Source organism: Pongo pygmaeus, chromosome 11, assembly GCF_028885625.2.
Source record: "Pongo pygmaeus isolate AG05252 chromosome 11, NHGRI_mPonPyg2-v2.0_pri, whole genome shotgun sequence".
Lineage (NCBI taxonomy): Eukaryota > Metazoa > Chordata > Mammalia > Primates > Hominidae > Pongo > Pongo pygmaeus.
The window spans coordinates 63,404,546-63,424,891 of record NC_072384.2 but is presented as its reverse complement, the minus strand read 5'-3'; positions in this window follow the sequence as shown (position 1 = coordinate 63,424,891).

Sequence of the window (20,346 nt, the reverse complement as noted above, 5' to 3'; positions counted from 1 at the left end):
GGGTGGCCAGTTTGTCATAGGCGATAGTGAAAACAGTGGTGAGATGCTCTTCTGGGTCCCAAGTGCTGTGAAGTTGTGTTGGCAGGATTGTGATGGGCTGTGAAGGCCAGCCTCCAAGCCAACAGGTGGCAATTACAGAGAAGCGTCCACTGAGGTGGTGGCAGAAGTGTGTTTAGATCCAACCTCTATCCCTTGAGAGGAGTGCTCAGGAGCCCAGGTGGTGAGTTGTGTTGTGCAATATCCAAGACTCCAGACTATGTTTCTGTCTTAGTGGGAGGAGGGCAAAATTGGGCAAAGCCACACTGGGCAGGCTTGCTCTGCAGCTTCCCAATGGCAAGTACATGCACCAGCCATGATAGGAAGGGGCAAAGTGACCACCAGGCTCCTCATGGAATGCTCATGTAAGGGGCAGAAGCTGCCTTGCCAATCCCTGCCAGCGGGAGTGTGGGGCTGGTCGCAGAGGCCACAACCTTGGCCAGCAGGTGGGAGACAGACATCCCTCTTACACCCCATCCCTAGTGGGGCTCACTCCCCTGTCCTGGCTGTCACAGCAAACCCAGCTGGCCCATCAAATCTGTTACCCCATGCCTGGCCTGTAACTCAGCTCTGGGCTGTAGGAGAACCCACCCAGCTCAGACCAAGTCTCCATGGCAACTCGCATCCCACTCAAGTCCCAGTGACAGTGCCCGCTTTCCAGCATTGGCAGCCATGACATCTTGCTGTAACCACTTAGGTTTCAGAAAGGTTGTGGGTCACAGAGCAAGCTCCCTGCCTGGAGCAGTTCCTTCTGAGCCTCTCAGCTCCCTAATATTGTATGATTTCCCCAGTGGAAAGGTAGACCACAGAAATACTCTCACTCACCCTCTCCTTGTACTGGGAAATCACTTCTAGCTCCCTGCTGGTCCTAGCCAAGCAGACTGCCTCTTTTCCCTCTCTTTCCTAGTTTTTTATGTCTCCCGTCACTTTTCTGTTGAACTCTCATGTTCTCTCTTGAAAAAAGAATTCAAAGTATGATTGTCTTCACACTATTTTGGTTTTCTTAAGTGGATGAGGTGTGAATAAAATGCTTCCAGTCAGCCATTTTGAAAAAAAAAGTATTTTACTTTTTAAAATAAATGATCTAAATCAGAAAGTATGTAATTAAATCTCTCAGTTTGCATTTAACCCTAAGTTTTTCTGGTAGTAAACACTAAGCCAATGAAGAAAAAATAGAAGAGCATCAGAATCTGAATAATTGTTTGTATTAGATTATAGACTCCTTGAGGGCAAAAATGCCATCTTTTATTGCTATATGACCAGCACCAAACACACGGTGCCAGAAGCACTCAATAACTGAAAGAAAAAAGGAAGCACAGAAAAATGGCTGAATGAATCGGGGAGACGAAATAAAATAGGCAGACAACTTGAAATGTGGACCACAGCATCTAGGAAAACATTATTTCAAAAATACGTCTGGCAGAAGTGGCTCTTAGCTAGCCTCTATTGAAAGGACTCTGAAGTCATTATAAGCATTTTCCTAAAAATAGCCAAGCTTTTCTGTCATGGAATAGTGTTAGGCATTAGAAGAAGACAATGGAAACTAAATACAAAATATTAAACTAATCTTCAATAGAACTATCTGCAATAGAACTAGACTAGATTATTCAACAAAGCCTCCTATAAAAACCACACCCTAACACACCCCTCTTAATTCTAAGAGGGGCTTATGCCTTAAATAACATTACAGCATGCAGATAGCAATAGTGTATGTGTCCAGGAATATTGTTTGTAATATTAATCTGAAGAGAAAAATATGGGCTTTAATGTAATATAGGATTTTTTTTTAAGTTAAGAAATTTAAAAAGAGATGTGGGAGAGAGATAGTATTACATAAGGAATCGAAGAAGGCTGATATATCATATTAGTTACCAGATAGAGAATTCTTTAGAGCAGTGAATTTAGAAACTTTAAAGATTTTTAAGACAATGTAGAGAACTAGCATATTCAGGAGAAGACTGAATGTGTACATTCTAGAAACTACAAAAGCGAGAGCAAATAAGAACATATTTATAGTTTATCAAAATGGATTAGTAGAGTAATGTATGCAATTGAGGGACCAGCTGTGTGAGGCCCACTCTTGGTGCAGTAGCTATGTACCTCTGTTCTTGCATTGATGATACAATGAGAAAAATCACATGCAAATTAGGAAAGTAACCATGAGAGATAGGAAAAGATGTATTCTAGTTAAAGCTACTTCTCCCTTGAAGGAAGATCTAGAAAGAAGTTAGGGAGGGGCTCATATATAGTGCACAAAGGATAAAATGATAGTGATGGTCTTAAATCACAGATGAAAGAGACTGTACTTAGTATGTATGATCATGTATTTCTCAAGTACTGAAGGCCTGTGGAATATCCACTGGTTAGGCTGTTTCAGTATGTATAATGAATTAAATGTATTGGGCTCTTGCATTGCTTCACCTTTCCTGTATGGAATGGAAGCAGACCCAAGAGGAAACAGCTATTTATGTCAACAGTTAACACATCCCAAAGAAGCTTAAGGAAATGAGATAAAATAACCAAGAGGATGGGGTGTGAATGGAGGACTTTTTATAAAGATAGATGGAAAAAAATAGGCTTCTGACATCTAGAGAAAGAAATGTCAGAAATGTTTGTGATAAATGTTTGAAAAGAGAGAATAGGCTTGTTTATCAATTACTGGAATCTTAGAGCCAGAACATAGACCTTTAAAGAAGTAAGTTCAGGATGAATAAAAGAAAAATAAAGTAATACTTGAGCACATCAGGTGCTACATAAATAGAACTCACTATGCAAGCAGTAATACAAACTAAAAATGTAGGTAGTTGCAAAAGGTTTTAGTTAAATTCATAGCTGACAAGTCCATAATGGGCTGTGAAATGTTGTATAATCCAGGATATATTAAAGAGCACATTATTGTGTGTGAAGCTAACACCAAAAAAGAAAGTTGTTCAGGGGAATATCCCTTGGGATATAGAGTCAATATTGAACTGGACCAAGGAGCTAACCATATATGGTGATTTGTACACTTCCAATTAGAAAAAGACCACTGGTCATATTCAGTTAAAAGATGAACCAGTTTGAAAACTGGTTAATATCCAGTTGTAGTAATGTTAGTGAGAGTTTCCAAAGCAGTTCTATCTGAGGAGTATACAGTAAGTCCTCACTTAACATGGTCGATGGGTTCTTGGAAACTGCGGAATGTAGGAGGAAATGTACAAGGCGAAATGTATAAGGAAACTAATTTTACCAAAGACTAATTGACAAAAATAAGAGTTAAGTTTCTATGGCATATTTCTGGTCATAAAAATATCACCAAACTTCTAAATAAAAACCCACAACACCTCTAATGTTAAACATTGAAATAATGTGAGCTATACATATGTTTAAGAAAGATGAATACAAACAAGTGAGATGATTATTTACTTGCTTATTCTAGGTCAGGGTCATGGATGGCTGAAGCTTCTCCTGGCAGCTCACGGTACAAGGTGGGAACCAATCCTGTCCAGGATGCCATCCCATTGCAAGTTGCATTCACACCCATGCACAGTCACTCTCACTGGGACCATTTAGATATATCAGTTAACCTCACCTAACCTGCAAAACATTGGGATGTGGGAGGAAATCAGAGAACCCAGAGAAAACCTGCACAGACAAGAGAGAATATGTAAACTCCAGACAATGACCCCAACCACAAAGCAATTTTATCATCAATATTATAATGAAAGGACATTGAACAAAACAACGTTATTTGAGGACTTGCTATATATAGAAAGACTTTGGTGTTAACATCACAATTTGTTGATTTCCTATGGTATAGGATATGCAAAAATGGAATATCTCAGTAGCAGACAGATATTATATGGGAAAACTTCTCCTTAACCTTTTCTTCTTTGGGATATGTCATCTTCTTTACCCTTCCCTTATTGGATCTATTTTTCATCTATTAGGTAATGTCGATCATTCCTATTGCATATGCCCTACTATTCTCTAAGTACATATTTCAAAGTGGCAGCACTACATTACTGACTCTTATTCACCTTACTAGGAGCCATAGGTCTAGTCCAGGACACTCATTTTGGCCATTCCCATCTTCTATCAGATTACTGATACTCTGAGCCTAATACTTGTTTTGTACTTGCCCTTTTCTGAACTTGTGTTGACAGGTCATTTCTTATTTGTCAAAGTCTCTTTGAATTAACTTCTTCTTTCTTCCTGCCTAACTGGGTTATTGGAAAATCTAATAAGGATGCTTTCTCTTCCATCATTCAGAGCATTGATAAACATTACTGGAATCAACCCGATCCCAAAGGAGTATTCTGCGGTATGCCTTATCTTTCTCTCTCCTGCTTCTCAAGGAAGGGCAACATTTTTGCTTTTGAGGAATTATCGTAGCTGGGCAGTTCAGCCTGGCAAGTTTTTATAGTATAAATCCAATCATTGTAATTCTCCTTCCCTATTACTAATGTTCACTAGTCCTAGACTTGTGTGGAAGTCATTACATTTATGAATGCTGTCCAAATAATACTGCCCATTTTTCACACAAACATATATGTCTAGGACATCTCAATGAACCAAGTGAATTTTCAAGACATACAATAAGACATAGATTGGCCAGATAATTGTTCCTAATTGATGGCCATGCAGCCTGAGGACATTAGGTTGCATGATTTCTGTTTTACAGATGGGGGATTAGAAGTTAAATATTCAAACATTTTCAGTTGGACATATAACCAACTATGGTGAAGGTAGGGCCTTAAAGAAGTGTCCGATTTACAGTTATGGTTTTACCTTTGGATTATATGAAACTCCTTTTTCCTTTTCTTTTATTTTCTTTATTATTTATTTATTTATTTATTTTGAGACAGGATCTCACCCTTTTGCCCAGGCTAGAGTGCAGTGGTGCAATCACAGCTAATCACTTGGTATGGTTTGGCTGTGTCCCCACCCAAATCTCTTCTTGAATTGTAGTTCCCATAATCCCCACATGTCATGGGAGGGACCTGGGGGGAGGTAATTGAATTATGGGGTTTGTTACCCCCATGCTGCTGTTCTCATGACAGTGAGTGAGTTCTCACAAGATCTGATGGTTTTATTAGGGGCTTTTCCCCCTTTGCTTGGCATTTCTGTCTCCTGCTGAACTGTGAAGAGGTGTCTTTCACCACGACTGTAAGTTTCCTGAGGCCTCCCCAGAGATGTGGAACTGTCAGTCAATTAAACCTCTTTTCTTTATAAATTATCCAGTCTCGGATATTTCTTCATAGCAGTAGGAGAGCAGACTAATACAGTAAATTGGTATTGGTAGAGTGGGTTGCTGCTATAAAGACACTCAAAAATGTGGAAGTGACTTTGGAACTTGGTAACATGCAGAGATTGGAACAGTTTGGAGGGCTCAGAAGAAGACAGGAAAATGTAGGAAAGTTTGGAACTTCCTAGAGACTTGAAGAGCTCAGAAGACAGGAAGATGTGGGAAAGTTTGGAACTTCCTAGACACTTGTTGAATGGCTTTGACCAAAGTGCTGATAGCAATATGGACAATGAAGTCCAGGCTAAGGTGGTCTCAGATGGAGATGAAGAATTTGTTGGGAACCAGAGTAAATGTCACTCTTGTTATGCTTTAGCAAAGAGACTGGCGGCATTTGCTCCTATTCTAAAGATCTGTGGAGATTTGAAATTGAGAGAGATGATTTAGGGTATCTGGTGGAAGAAATTTCTAAGTGGCAAAGCATTCAAGAGGAAGCAGAGCATAAAAGTTTGGAAAATCTGCAGCCCGACAATGCGATAGGAAAGAAAAACCCATTTTTCTGGAGGAGAAAATCAAACAGGCTGCAGAAATTTGCATAAGTAACGAGGAGCCAAATGTTAAATCACCAAGACAATGAATAAAATGTCTCCAGGCCATGTCAGAGACCTACATGGCAGCCCTTCCTATCACAGGCCTGGAGGCCCAGGAGGGAAAAATGGCTTCTTGAGCTGGGTCCAGGGCCCCCCTGCTCTGTGCATCCTCCAGACTTGGTCCCATGTGTCCTAGCAGTTCAGCTCTAGCCATGGCTAAAAGGGCCAATGTACAGCTTGGGCCATTACTTCAGAGGGTGCAAGCCCCAAGCCTTGGTGGCTTACAGTGGTGTTGAGCCTGTGGGTGCACAGAAGTCAAGAATTGAGGTTTGGGAACCTCCATCTAGATTTCAGAGGATGTATGGAAACACCTGTATGTCCAGCCAGAAGTTTGCTGCAGGGGCAGAGCCCTAATGGAGAACTTCTGCTAGGGCATTGCAGAAGGGGATGTGAGATTTGAGCCCCCACACAGAATCCCCACTGGAGCACACCTAGTGGAGCTGTGAGAGGAGGGCCACCATCCTTCAGACCCCTGAATGGTGGATCTGCCGACAGCTTGCACCGTGTGCCTGGAAAGGCTGCAGACAGTCAATCCCTGCCTGTGAAGGCAGCCAGGATGGGGGCTATACCCTGCAGAGCTGCAGAGACAGAGCTGCCCAAAGCTGTGGAAGCCCACCTCTTGCATCAGCATGACCTGGAGATCATTTTGGAACTTTAAGATTTGGTGACTGCCCTGTTGGATTTTGGATTTGTGTGGGGCCTGTAGCCCCTTTGTTTTGGCCAGTTTCTCTAATTTAGAATGGGTTCATTTGCCAAATACCTGTATCTGCATTGTATCCGCGAAGTAACTAACTTGCTTTTTACTTTTCAGCCTCCTTTCAAGGCAGAAGGGACTTGCCTTGTCTCAGATGAGACCTTGGACTTGGACTTTTGGGTTAATGCTGGAATGACCTAAGACTTTGGGAGACTGTCGGAAAGGCATCATTGTGTTTTGAAATGTGAGAACATGAGATTTGGGTGGGGCCAGGGGCAGAATGATATGGTTTGGCTGTGTCCCTACCCAAATCTCATTTTGAATTGTGGTTCCCATAATCCCCACATGTAGTGGGAGGGATCCAGTAAGAGATAATTGAATCATGGGTGTTGTTACCCCTATGCTGCTGTTCTCATGATAGTGAGTCAGTTCTCATGAGATCTGATGGTTTCGTAAGGGGCTTTTCCCCCTTTGCTTGGCATTTCTCTCTACTACCACCCTGTGAAGAGGTGTCTTCCACCATGAATATAAGTTTCCTGAGGCCTCCCCAGCCATGCAGAACTGTGAGTCAATTAAACCTCTTTTCTTTACAAATTACCCAGTCTTGGGTGTTTCTTCATTGCAGCATGATAGCGGAATAATTATAGCCTCGACCTCCTGGGCTCAAGTAACCCTCTCACCCTAGCCTCCCAAGTAGCTGGGACTACAAGCATGTGCCATCACACTCAGCTAATTTTTAGATTTTTTTGTAGAGATAGGGTCTCCCTATGTTGCCCAGGCTTGTCTGGGCTCAAGTGATCTCCCACCTCAGACTCCCAAAGTGCTGGTATTACAGGTGTATGCCACCATGCCTTGCCTGAAATATCTTAATAAACTAAAGGATCAAGTGCTTTAGCTGTACTTTTGAGATCTGCCATGGCCGTAAGAAACAATTTGAAGGAAGAAATATGTGAGAGACATCATTAGTGCTGGGTGTGATCTAATGAACTATAAATCCAAATGGTTAGTAAATGTATAAAATGAAGGTATATATATGTTGACAATTCTTATTCAATTCAGGAAACATTGAATGTGTGCTTCAGTGTTTACCTTGTATTTCATATTCAGAATATAGAACTACTTAATAGCTCTGTTGAGTAACAAAGTTCCGTGAAACAGGCAAAAAACTGATGTTGAAACAAGAAGCTATGAACATATTTCAGTTACCAAGCAAACAGAGCATCTTCAGAGTTTATTCTTTTATGATACTTCTGCATTAGAACTGTTGAAAAGCTACATCATACTAATTTTATAGCAGCAGTATCAATTCAACAGACAGCTTTTCTGCATATCACTTTCTTTAATGCTCCAATCTTCAACCCTCCAGAAAAAATAGTTGAAGATCTGGTCAGCATCACAAATCAAGGCAGCACAGTGCACCTGTTGGGTATCACACTAAATATGGCCGTGAGTAGCTCCTCCCACACAATCATATCCATCCATTTCTAAGCATACTGGTAAAGTAATTTCTAAGTGGCAAGTCTCACTTTTGGTGATCTAATTTTAAAATGGTAGCATGATGGCTGGCTGCTCATTTTCTTAAAATTCTAAAATTATTTGAGTTGACATTAGTCTCCAAGCATTTGTTATATTGGGATTATTTTGAAGACTAAATGTTTCAGAGTTCGTATATTATACATTAATAGAAAAAATATGAGAGACAATAAATATATTTTGGACTATTGAATATCTTTATGTTTATTTATTTAACAAACACACAAATATTTTTAGTGTACCTGGCACTATTTTAAGTGCCTTACCAAAGTCAACTTATTTAATTCTCATAGCAACTTTATGATTGATATATTATTATCATTTTATTTCACAGATGAAGAAACTGAGGAATAAAGAAATTAAATAATTTGCACAAGGTCATATTACTAATAAATGGCAGAACTGAGATTTGAACCCATATAGTCTGTCTTCAATTCTGTGCTCTTAACCACTGCTCAATACTGTCTATACAATAAGAATGTAAAGTTTATAGCAGTCAATCTTTCCCTTATAGCATTATAATAGCTAAAAGTTTGTGCTATGCAAAACATGATTCTGACACCATAAACAGCAGTATACCCACAACTGTCTGCTCCTATTTTGTTGTGCAAAACATACAATTTTTATAAAATTTTATAATGACAAATAGCTTTAAAATGAAGAAAAGAAAACCAAAATTATAATAGAAGGGTTTTTATCATCAAGAAAATCACTTAGAGTGGCAGAGAACAAAAGGTGAAATAAAGAACAGCCACTTTTCAAAATGCAGTGTTATTACAACAGACAAACAGTCTTAGAAAGAGTAACAAATCTAAAGTCTCTTCAACTCTGGAACACAAAGTACTGTGCTGTGTGCACAGCAGAGGGTCAGTAAATATCTGTGATAGATAGAGATTTCTCCCAGTAGATCGTCCTTCTTCAGGAGATGCTTATATTTTTATCCCTAGAGGTAAATGTTCAGCTAAATTGTTTTCCTTACTGTATGCCCAATCATAAAAGCTCAAATATTTGGGTACCCAGAGCCCATCATAGGATTTTTTTCTGGGGAAAATGACTACAACCTAAGGTGGCTGAAAGCAAAATTGTCTCACCCTTAGATTCCCCTTTCTACATTGTTTTTTCCCAAATCGTCTATCAAAATTCATCCCAAGAAATAAGTAAATAAATCCATTTATGCTGAGAGATCTCTGGGTATTACTGTGCCCCAGATGTATTTAGATCATAACATCAAATGTAGGCATTAGTCAATTAGGCTGGAGAGGTATCTAAGAGTAAATGTTTACAGGTACCCCCAAATCATTTCATCTATACCATCTTATAATAAAACAAACTGTGCACCTATGCAATTTGCTTATGACTATTGTAGAGAGGGGATACACTGGAGAATTCAGCTAATATAAAATGCAGCAAACTCACTCCAAAAGGCCATATCATTCTCCGCACTCCATTCCTTATGAAACTAAATGATGGTTGACAATGAAATTCAAGCTTCTGATTCTTATTAAGACTGACTATTGAAACTTGATTAGGCCTATAATTACACACTGCTTGAATCAAGAATGTCAAATAATGGGGCAGGACCTCTATAGCTTGGGAATCAACTTACAACCTAGGTTGGTCCATGAACAACCTGCTCAGACAGCACTCAGTCATAAATTATCCCAAGTTTAACCTGGTAAGCATTGTTGGGAGGGTATTTTTGGTCAAGAGTCCAAAATGGAATTTTCTACTCTGTAACTCTAGCTGATCCTGGGCACTCAGGAGAGAGAGAAAGAAATAAAAAGGAAGTGAGAAAGAGACAGAATAGTCTATAATTGTGTGTTTAATGGGGAAAGCCAAGAAAAGTTATTAGATTTTATAAAAATTTAATATGTGTAAATACACAAAATAAATCAGTTTAATTTAAAAAGTTAAAGTTTAAATTTTTATTCATTTTATTCATTTTTAAATAGAAGTAACCTAGGCAAGATACACTTTTATCCTTTTTTTTGAAAGGAAAGGAAATTTCAATATGCTACATGTATGGCAGAGGATTGATTTATATATACAGATGAAAAATTATATTATTATCTATTTATTTTGTAGAGATTGAATAAAACCTAATTTGGGAAAATGTGAAATGGCTTGTGCTTACAATGTAATGTGTGATATGTATAAGAATATCTCTACTCTGATATGTTTCCTCAAGTTTTATTTTTAGGAATTTCACAGCAATTGTCAAGTACACACACCCTATATACCTATAGCAGTATAGCTACTGCAATAAACTAATAGGAATCTAGTTGAAGAGATCAGAGCGTATGTCAGACAGCAGCTTGAAGCTGGCCAACACACACGTTCAAGAGATGTAAGGCATTTACCTTGAAAAACAGACAGCATAAGAAAGAAGCATCATGACCTCTGAAAAATATCTGTCCTGTGAATTGTATGATCTGTGCTTACCTCACAGCTTGTCTCCGCATCTGCGTAATTGGCTTTGGCTTTACTCCTTCCTGTCTGACTGTTAACTTTGGGTTTCTTGTAGTAGTTCTACTCAACTGCATCTTGGTCCTAACCTGGCTTCCCCTCCATCTTAAAACTGTAATGCAGCACAGTTTACCATTTCAGTTTGACCATCCTGGCTTTCTTCCTGGGGCAATTGACCTTCCAAAGCTGTAGAAGTATAAAAAATCAAGTTCTATCCTAGAAATTAGAAATTCTGCTCTTGGTTCTGCCAAAAACTAATGGTGTTTCCTTGCTAAGTTATCTGACTTTTCTATTTCTTGGATTTTTTTTGGAAATTATTATTAAGATCTCGCAGATATTATTATTCCAGTTTGATATTACTTGGGTCAATACTATCATTTTATTGATTCCAAGAGCAATAAAATATTTGAAAGTGGATAAAGACTAAGTATATTAGAAGATGCAGTACAAGTGCCAGCCACTATTTTTAAAAAATTCAGGAACTTGAATTTAGACATTAACTAAAAGCCAACAAATATATGTATTTTGAACGCATGAGCTTCTCTGTGTTTTCCTACAGCATTGTCTTACCACAGAGCTTTCAACTCTTTCAGTTTCCAATTTATACCAGGAGATCAGTCTGATTTATTGAGATGTTAACATCATGCTATCTAAACTTTTTCAGCTTTTAATTTTCAAGACATCTCCAAGTAAAATGATTGTTTTTGACATTATTTGACTTTCTTGATTCAAGCAGGGTGTAATTATACCCCTGATCAAGTTACTGTGGACAGCCTGAATCCAAAGACAGGCACCACATGTGGAAGCTTTATGGTTAATCACAAACAGGCACAACTGGATGTTTCATACCACACATTAGATTCTTAAAATAATTTCTGCTTTTTACAATAAGTAAAATAAAAAGATTATACATAAACATGCTAATAAATATTTGGTGTTTCAATTAAATATGAAATGAGGAAATGTAAGTTTCAAAACCACTCAAATTTGCAGCATAGTTTTATAAACTTTTAAATTAAAATATTTCATTGTAATATATTCATTTATCTGCTACTGAAAACAAGTTAATCAGTCTGACCAGGACTATAAGGAGATAAAATATCCAGTCAACTTAGTTAAAAAATAACCTCAGACACAAAAGGAAAAAAAATTTCAACTTCTTAACTCGTGTAGACACAACATACATGATAATCTTTTTCTTTTTATATATTAAAAGTGCTATTTGTCTCAGATTTATTATTTATCTCACAAAGTCAAGTTTCAGAGAAAGGGAAACTATAAATTCTCATACACATTATTTATTTATATCTATTTATCATAAACTATCTTCTAGTATTTTTATCACTCTGTACTTAATACCTAAAATGGAGGTCAATTTCTAAAAACAAAATAACATTAGTATTAAAACCAGACTTAAAGAGACCAAATAGAATTATTGCTGATGCTAAAAATGTGCTAGTGTAAGTAGGCAAATCTGTATTCCTCCAACCTTAGCTGAAATGTGAAAAATGTATTAATTATTTAGGTGCTTCATCAACAGGAGGTCAAAATGTTAACATTTTGAGATTCCTAATAAATAAGGTGCTATAGTTGCCTCCAAAATGCTGTTACTGACTAGCTACTAAATATAAATGCTGTAAAATCTAATCCAGGTCATTTAAACGGATAGCATTGAAAAATAAATATGCTATACAGAAGAGACATAAAAGTTTTAAAGGGATGATAGAGAAGCAAAATGACCTTCGAAGTTAAAAACTTGAAGCCTTCAAATATATTTTCCAAATATTAGACTAATAAATGACAAACAAAAGATAAAATAACAGGAAGTTTGCATTAGTGTCAGCAATGCAAGTGGGAAAGTCCATTACATTTCTGGCTTAAACTTTATGATTGCTGAACAGTAATTGTTTTTCTTAAAAATATTTTTAATAACAAATTTGCATACCTAGTTCTTAAGCTTAAACTCATTGTCACCTACATGTGTTGTGGGTTGAAGCTCATTGTCACCTACATCTGCTGTGGATTGAATTGTGTTCCCTAAAGGTATAATTGAAGTCCTAACTTTGGAGAGCTATTAATGTGACTGTTTTTGGAAATAAGGCCTTTGCAGATGTAATCAACTGAAAGTGCAGTCATTAGGGTGAGCCCTAATACATATGATGGGTATCCTTATAAGAAGAGGAAAATGTCACATGAAACAGACAAATAGGGTGAACTCCATGTGGCAGCAGAGGTAGCTGCAGGGCAGGGATGTCAAGGATTGGCAGAAGAAGATACAAAGACAGGAAGAGGCAAAGAAAGATTCCACCCAGAGTCTCAGAAGGAGCACGGCCTTCCTGACACCTTGATTTCAGACTTCCAGCCTCCAGACTGAGAGAATAAATTCTGTTTTTCTTAAGCCACCCAGTTTTTGGTACTTTGTTAGGGCAGCCCTAAGAAATTAATAAAGTTCCTAACCAGTATCCTTCATATTACCTTGGTTGTAAACGAAAATGTGAATAGTATTGAATAAAGCTTGTTATGACAGTATCTTATCAGCCACCCTGCATTCATGGGCAAGAGCTTTCAATCCAGTGTACTACTGAAGACAGCCTGAGATGTAAATGTTGTGAGGCATGGCATTTTAAAGGTGTAAAACTAGCAGCAGTTTGGAGTTTGACAACCTACTTGTAATTTATAAAAATGCATTTTCTTCTGAAAAGACTCATTAAAAATTCACACAAAGAAATTTCATTTTGTAAATTTATACATATTTCATCTTTGGTAGAGAAAAGCATTTGATAATAGTTGATTAGGGCATTTGCTTTTCTCTTTTCTGATTTTTGACCAGTTCTCATTTAAAACGAGAAAGAGAAAAACAACTTCCTTGATCTGGAAAGCATGTTTTTATATTAATGATGTTTTGGAGGGAATTGTTTTTTGACTTGAGTTAAATGCTTTTTTTTTATTATGTATTTATTTGTCTTGAAAAGTAAAGGAGGCATAATCAATAGTAAAAGTAGATTTTTTTTTTTCTTTTTGAGACAGAGTCTCTCTCTGTCACCCAGGGTGGAGTGCAGTGGCATGATCTAGGCTCATTTCAACTTCCTCCTCCTGGGTTCAAACAATTCTCCTGCCTCAGCCTTCAGAGTAGCTGGGGTTACAGGCATGCCCACCACAGCTGGCTAATTTTGTATTTTTAGTAGAGGCGGTGTTTCACCATGTTGGCCAGGCTGGTCTCAAATTCCTGACCTCAGGTGATCCCCGTCCGCCTCGGCCTCCCAAAGAGCTGGGATTACAGGCGTGAGTCACCGCTCCGGCCCAGAAGTAGATTTTTAAAAAATGATTTTAGTTGTGCCTTGGTTTGGTTAAGAAGCGATTAGTTAGGGAAAATACAGAAGCTTTCTAGGTGTTGGACAGAGACTTACAGAAGCTTCAAAATTACCAGCTATTAAGTATTTTTAAAATAAATTTTCGTCTTTGTGCTTCATCCCCACGATGAAAAAAGCCGTATCAGTAAGTGTTTATAAAGACCATTACTGTCTGCATCCCTGTTTGGGGTTATACAGATAATATAAACAAATGGAAAATGTATTTCTTGTCTCTAAAAAGAAGTTTACAATCTAGTTAATGAGATGATGTATTGTAGATCCATTAAACAATTAGAAAATAAAACAACAAAACAGGTTGAACCTTAAACTGTATGGAATGATAGCTTTTCACACTCCCAGTTTCAGTGTCAGTTATATATTGACGTCAGCCTAAAATTTACACAGATGCAACAAAGCCTGGAATTTCACAGATGTAAAACCAACATCAGCTGGGGGTATGTATTTTTGCACTCTAGGTTTTCTTTTTTTAAGGAGAGGTTTTTACAGGATAGTGTCACCAGGAGGCCTGAGTTGTGAGTAGGGGCAGGCCTGGCGTGTGGATATTCTTCCTTTCCACTGAAGAAAGGAATAGGTGTTGAATTGGAGAGAAAGAAAGACAAATAGGCACCATTTTAGGGTGGCAGTGAAAAATATGTAATATCACCAAATCTGAGAAAAATATGCAGTGAAAAATATGTAAAATTACAAAATCTGAGAAGTGATATAAGGGTCAATATTATAAAATATCTAATATTATAAAAACATTCGAATAATTAGAACAATTTCCAGATGATGCTGGGAATAGCAAAAAGGTATAGACTCAGACATGAGTAAAGTAATAAGAAAATTAATATCACCAACAAAAGAGGCACCCTGAGAAAGGGGAAATTTATTTTTCCAGAATGCATCAGTCAGTACACTACCAAATGGCTGCCCCATTGCCCAAAACAAAACAAAACACTAGCTTTATCAGCAAGTTTTGTCTGCTATTCTTGTCAATGATTTGTGTTTAACTCCAACTTTTAGATATATCAGATACCACAATGGATCTTATGAAATACATTGATGAATGCTGGGAATTCAGGATGCCAAAACTGTGAACTAAACTGTGAATTAAACATATATCATTTCAAATAGTTTCAATTAAATTATCTTCAAGAAAGAAAAATAATGTTCCATATCTATCTTTTCCCCCTAGGAATATGCTGTTTGCTTTGCTTTGTAGAAAGTGCTTTCCTCATGTGTTTGTTTATATAAAAATTTAATTGTTAACTTCTCAAAGATAATTGTATGATTGGAAAGAATAGACACAAAAATGTTTAAGAGCTAAATCTGTTTAGATTTTATTGTATATTTGATTGACTGGGGAAATGACTTTCAATTGACATCTGAGCCAACAAGTTAGCTGAAATAAAATTTTGCTTAATACCTTTGCATCAATAATCTAGGCACAGCCTCATTGATTGAGAAAGTCTGATCAATAGAGTTTTACTGGCTGCCTAACTGTAACTTTGCCAGACTTTTTTTTGCTAATTCTGCTGATGACCTTCTTACCACTGCTTTTCAGTTTCACCTTTTTTTCCACTTTGAAATTCAATTTGCTCCATTTGCCATTATTTAAAGAATTTACGCATCCAATTGATTTTATCCACCTGCTTTAGTTAGTATATGAGATGTAAAAGATTGCACCTGATTGTGGTAAAGCTTTGGAACTGCCAAAGTACTCATATATTTAGCAAATATTTTTATATCAAATATACTAGGGAAAAAAATTACCCATAACAATAAATTACAAGGCCTAAGCAATAAAAAATGGAACATTCCCATTTTTAAAAATGACGTGCATAGCACAGGATCCACAAATATTGAAGAGGATATCATATTGAGGAAAAAAACAAATGGAAATAAGAGTGCGGCTCTGGTGTTCAGGATAACAGGATAATAAAGGAAAGGACGCAAAAATATCCCTAATGGAGAAGGAAGGTTCATGGAATATATTCGAGCTTAATGAACTATGAAAATAGTTATCAAAAACTGTGAAGAGTCTTAGAGTTTTATATTGCATACAGGCTAGGAAGTTAGTCTGCCACAGGTTTATGGATGCTGGCAGAAGACACAAGACTCCTGGGTCAGAAACAAAGGACTTCATAATTCCTAGCAATAGCAGTAGCCAGAGTATCAGCATTTTTGCTGGTTCCCCAAACCCCAATTCCACAGAACAAAGTGAAGAGGGCCAGGTAACACCTGCATATGCAGTGTGTTGTGTTACAGAAGAGCAACTATGCATTTAGGGTATATGCTAATTTTTATAATAAAGAGTAAGCATGCCTGACCTTGATTCCAGAGGGAGACACTATCACTTTCTTGCAAAGGTTTTGCCCTACAAATATCTTTGTAATGATAATCCAGAATAAAACCCCTGTTTCTGCTTGCAAAATCTGCAGACACAGGAGAGATTCATAAAGAACTTTCTCCAAACAATTATTGGTTGTGAACATCTCATTTTACAGTTATTAAAATCAGACTAGACTGAGACCTGAAGAACCACATTCCCCCAGTAAATCCCTAATTCCTCAATTTCTTGACCTCTTCACCTCCAATGACCTCTTCCAATTTAATTCGGCCACTCATTCTCAAGGCTCAATGTGGACCTTGTCATCCCCTAGACCTATTCCATCTCTGAAAAAACTCAATTTCAACATCAACCAGTCTCTGACTACAGCATCCTCCTCTTACAGCTCTCTCACTTAACGACTGCTGCTGTTCTTTAGGACCTCCGTTCTCACAATTCCTGTACTTCATCCCTATCTCTCAGCAGCCGTTTGTCTTCACATCCTGTCCTTCCCAGTTTAGACTTCACTGTCCATCCTTTTAACTGCTCTTGTGTCAACATCCTCAACTTCCTCATCCTGTTCTTCTTCCTTGGCATTTTCCCAGTAAAACCTCAGTTTTGAATAATACTAAGTACTAGCTTTTCTTTCAGATACACCTGCACTGCTGATCACTGCTAGTGAAAATGGTACAATGCTGCAGACTGGTTTCAATATAAACTCATGGCCTCCAATATCAACCAGATTTTCAACATAGCATTTTTTAGCTCCATCACTTTTCTTAAGTCTGATTCAATCTGGCCCACATGCACAACAAACTGATATCATTTTCTCTACATACACACACACACAAAGTCACTAGACAAAAATTCTCTCAACTTCTCAATATCAAACCTGCAAAAATAGCTGTAATGTCATCTGTCTTTTTCTTCTGCTCAAATGAAGGAAATGTCTCTGCCTCACATAAGGCTAAAGTTAATTCTCCTGTTTGTGCTTTGGAGTGTGTCAGAGCCAGCTAATTGTCCTCCAACATCCACTTTTCTTTTCTTCTGAATTAACATAACTACACAATTGCAGCTGGGCATGTGGTCATCCAGAATCAAGACTATAATTTCCATCTAGACTTTCAGTTAAGTGTGGCCATGGAATGAAAGCAGAAATTTATATAACTTCTGGGAAGCATCCTTAAAAGTAGTGGATGCAACCTTCTGCCTCTTTCCATGTTGCTGTATGAAACTTAGATGTGAAGTCTAGAGCGCTAATATTCAATAAAAATATAATGCAAACCACAAAGGCAAGCCATGTAAGTAATTTTAAATTTTCTATTAGTCACATTGAAAAAGTAAAAAGAAACAGGTGAAATTACTTTTAATAACTAATACATTTCATTTCATCCAGAATGTCCAAATTAGTATAACTTCAACATGTAATTAATGTAAAAATTATGTAGATTTGTTACATTTTGTTGTATTAGGTATTCAAATTTCAATGTGCATTATACACTTATAGCACACCTCCATTTGGACTAGCCACATTTCAAGTGCTCAAGAGTACCACTTGGCCAGTAGCTAACATATTGGCTACCACAGGGCTAGCTAGAGTTCCACCTTGAGGCTTTTAGCCATGCACAATGAAACAACAATATGGAAGAAAATCAGGTTACTTAAAAGTGGTGCCACATAAGTACATACTATTTACCCAGACTTCTACATGACAGAAAAATAAATTTTCATCTTCTTTAGGACAAAGTTACCTGAGTTTTCTTTCATTTGCAGTTGAATCTCATTCCCTTCTGCTTCACCAGAAATGTATTTCCTTTCTCTGCTATACATGTTACTGCTACCATTAATTTGATCTTGCAGAGTAAAGTAAAAGCAACCTAACCCAGGGAAGGTAATATAGCATAGTAGTTAAGAGCACAGACTCCAGTGTCAGGCTACCATCAGTTTGATTTCAGCTATATACTTAGTAGCTGGTGACTTTGGGAAAGATACTTAATCTCTATGCCTCAGTTTCCTCATTTGTCAAATGTAGACAATAATAGCACTATTTCATAGGATTCTTATGGCATTAGGAAGAGTTAACATATACAAAATACTGAGAACAGTGCCTGGTTCTCTAAGCTAGTTAGATAAATCTTCATCTACATACCCTCCTTATGACACTTAACTATTCAAGGTTTTTTAAATCTTAAAAAACAGTAATAATAACAAATCTCTCAACTGTTTCTCAGCTAATCCTTTATGGCCAAATTAAGAGTCATCTATATCTACATCTCTATTTACTCATCTACCACGGATGGTTCAGTTCACAGTCTGGCTTTAATTTTTACCCCTCCACTATAACTAGTCTCCCTGAAATATCCACTGACTTTTATTGCTAAATCCAATGGATTTCTATTACTTCATCTCTATTGCATTAGAGAATTAACCATTCCTAACTTTGAAATACTCTCTTTTATTGGCTCGCTGAGTTCTGGCTAACTTTTCTCAGTCACTTCTGTTGGCTCCTCCTTTTTCAGCATCATCTACCTCCATTTTCATCTTGAATTTTCTTTTGTTCTCTTTCTCTGTGTGCTCCTTAGATTGTCTCATCATTTCCAAGGTGTTTACAATATCTCAAGCTCATATAACATTCCCGTGCTTTACATCTATATTGATATTTCCACTTAGATGTTCCACAGGAAGAGTATTAGTTTAACTTCCAAACCTACTCCTCTTACTGACATTCCTATCTCAGTCAATGGCCTGAATACCTGCTAACTGCCCAAGCCGAGAGTATGGGCATTATCCTAGACTCCCTTTTCTCCCTCAGCCCTAGCAAGCTATCAACTACCAGGTCCTCCCAATTCTGTTCCTGGAATAAATCTTTATACTCATTTTCCGATATTCCCACTGCCATCACCCATTAAAGCCAACATGAACTAACATTTGAATTAATAGCCTCCTGTATTATCTCCAGTGGCCAATCTTGATTTTCTTTGATCTACTCTTTGCACTAGATTTCACAATCATGATTATTGACTCTCTTGCTTAAAAACGTCTTCCCTTGTTATATCAGAAAGAAGTCCACATTTCTTAAAATATTTTGCAAAACCTGTGTCATCTGGTATCTGCTTGCTTTTCTAATTCCATCCTTCATTCCCAGTCTCCTCATAGACGATGCTTTAGATTCACTGAAGTTATATACCAGCTCTTGGAACGTACCATGTCTCTCATCCTGTAGCCTCTAGTGGGCGCTGTTGTTTGCCACCCCAGGATGTATTCTCTTCTATTGAGTAGCAGCTTGATTTCTGGATGCTGTTGACCCCAGCTCCAGAAGAATACTTTGAATGCCCAAATCATTTATTGTGACTCCATCTCCAATGTCCAAGTATTGGTTCGGGAATACGCACATAAACTAAGTTGGTCAATCCAAATGAATCCTGTGCTTTTTGATTGACAGTTTGGAAAAAAATATTTTCTATTTTTGGGTGTGTAAATGCAATGTCTAAAACTGACAGTTGTTTTGCCACCACAAGAAAATCCACCCTCAGAACAAACTCAAAGCAGAGACAAAAAAAAGAAGGAAATTAAATTAGAACTCTAATAAATTTACATCTGAAACCCTCGACTTTTTAGTAACATGAACTAATAAACTCATGATTATTCGCTTGTCCAAGTTGGGTTACCTGCCACGTCTCCCATTTCTTCACCTAGTTGACTCCTATTCGTTCTACTCTGGCCTCTATGTGGACACCACCAGCATAAATCTTTCTTGAAGCAGTGTTGGTATCCCTTCTTTATACTTTCACAGCACCTTGAAACATCTTTATCATCATGCTCATCTCAATGACTAATAACTGCCTGTTTGTTCCTGTCTCTCATGAGATTAAAAACTCTGTGAGTCTCAACACCATACCTTAATGCTCATTGTTGTTTTTCTAGCATTTAACACACCTCCCAGGACATAGTAAATGCTTCATAAATATGTCAAATTAAATATAGTTAATAATTGTGGAGTACTTTCCATGTCAGAAACTGTGCTAATAATTTCACATATTTTATCTTAATTCCTGGTTGAA